Source organism: Penaeus chinensis, chromosome 24 (assembly GCF_019202785.1).
Source record: "Penaeus chinensis breed Huanghai No. 1 chromosome 24, ASM1920278v2, whole genome shotgun sequence".
Classification (NCBI taxonomy): Eukaryota; Metazoa; Arthropoda; class Malacostraca; order Decapoda; family Penaeidae; genus Penaeus; species Penaeus chinensis.
This window is the reverse complement of record NC_061842.1, coordinates 4,148,990-4,151,489: the sequence shown is the minus strand read 5'-3', so window position 1 is coordinate 4,151,489 and position 2,500 is coordinate 4,148,990.

Genomic DNA, 2,500 nt, shown 5'->3' with positions numbered 1-2,500 from the left:
GTTTATAAGCTGGGAAGACTATTGGAAGCGCAAGGAAGGATAGAGGAAAAGGTAAGAAGTTTGGGAGGGAAAGGAATAGAAAGAGAGGGATAGAGAGAGAGAGAGAGAGAGAGAGAGAGAGAGAGAGAGAGAGAGAGAGAGAGAGAGAGAGAGAGAGAGAGAGAGAGAGAGAGAGAGAGAGAGAGAGAGAGAGAGAGGGATAGATATAGAGATAGATAGAGAGAGAGAGAGAGACCGGCTTACATACAAACTCATAGACAGACAGTGTGTATATTCAACAAAGGCAAAAGGAGGAAGGAAAAAATGGGATGCAGTTTGAGAGAAAAAGAGAAGAATGCAAAGAGAGAGAGAGACAGATGGTATGGAGATTACAGATGATAATCAGAACATCAGACAGTAACAAATCCGATTACTAAGCCTACCTTGAGAAGAATACGTAGTAATGTAATATCATTGTTGACTGTTTACTTCTTTTCTGATGTTGATTTCGCTCTCTCTACCCTTATAACGAAAATCCATGCATTTATTCGCTAGTTTTTCAGTTTGCATTTACGGGTATATCTCCCTCTATATATTTATCTTCTTTAGGATAATTGCTATCTTGTTAAGGATGCTGTAGATTAAGATATATTATAACCCTAATATTCTTTCATTTTATTCTAACTCATCAACGTTACTGGGAGTCGAAGGGACCATTCACACCTCCAATTTTAAATTCTCCATAATTTGTAAAAATCTGAAGAGTATAATGTACTTTGATAAAGAAAGAAAAAAAAAAACACGGGATATTATTTCCTTAAATTTAACCTTGAGATCTAAATTTCAGTAATTTCAGAAAATTCAGAAGCTCCTGCCAACACGACCTTCAAACCAAACCTGCCCCCTCCCCCATATCACCTTTCGCAGCTCTACTGTCCACACAGGATAATTCCTGTCTGTTTCTGCAGTAAGCGCCCCCCCCCCCCCCCCCTCCGTTTCACGCATACGGAAGAGCCAATATTTCAAAACTCTCCGCTCGCATAACTGTTCTTCGTGAGCTAATAACCGTAACTTAAAGTTGAACATTGTGTGTAGTAGATATAATGATGCTGATTCCTTTTCTGATACAATTAATATTGATCTTATCATCATAGGATTTTTTTTTCCTCGAGTTAATAACAATAATTGTGGTGAGCTATAAGCGAAATGGATATTGGTGTATAAGGGTGTCATACTGACAGTTTCGCTTGTTATCAAACAATATTGGCAATGGTAATATTTATATTGATGACAGTGAAAATAAACATAATAAGAAAAAATAGTTATAATAACTATAATGTTTATATTGAGGATAATAGCAAAGATAATAATAATGATTCATAATAATAACAGGACTAATAACCAAACAATCATGAAGACAATAATATTGATACAACAGGAATAATAACAATGATATCACTAACTGCAATACCAATTATGATTAGTAGTGTTAATAGTATAAATAACAATGATATTAATGATAATAATATTCGTTACTGATAATGATAATAAGAAAAATAATGTTATCATTAACAGTGAGGATTTTAATGATAATAGTAATGATAAGGGTTGTAATGATACTAATTATAAAGATGATAATGATAATAATGATTATGGTTATAATAGTAGCTGCTAATGATAACGATTGCTAATGAAAATGATGATAGTGATAATAATGGCAATGATAATAATAGATGATAATAAAACATCAATAATAGCAGTAATAAAATAGTAATAATAATAACGCTGATGATAGTTGTAGTAATATCAATAATGGTGATAATGATACCATAGTTATAATGGAAATAATGAACGTAAAAATAAGGATGCTTATCATCATGATATAATGTATTGAAGAAGGTAGTTAATATTAATGATGATTATGCTGGTTATAATGATGATGAAGATAATATTAATGGTAATTATAATGATGATGATGAAGGTAATGATAATGATGATAATAATAAAATTAACACATGTTAATATGCCTAACCGTTTATATTTATAAATAATACTTTTTTTTATTTTTTATGTTATGCTTTCTATATTTACAAAAAGGTTGTTAAAAAGCAACTCGGCAAAGTTGCCATTATATCCAAAACAATAGGAATTCGAAGAAAAAAAGAAAATGACAATAGAAAATGATAATAGAACAAGAATAAACATCAACAATGAGGCAGAGAAAGCGTCGAAAAATGCCATTTGCATGTCACAAGGGATTCCATCTCCGGCTGAGGTCAAGAATGGTCAAAGAAATGTGAAAAAAAAAGCTGCCGGAGAGGGAAACACCGCCAGAGAAAGAAGAAAGGGGAGCGAAAAAGACACTGAGTTGATGTGTGTGTGTGTGTGTGTGTATGTGTGTGTGGGTAAAGAAGAAAGGAAATGAGAGGGGAAGGGAGAAAGGGAGAAATATACACTGAGATGAAAAGAATAGAGAAATTAAGAGCCACGAGAGAATGAACACGAAAGGAAATTACCGGAG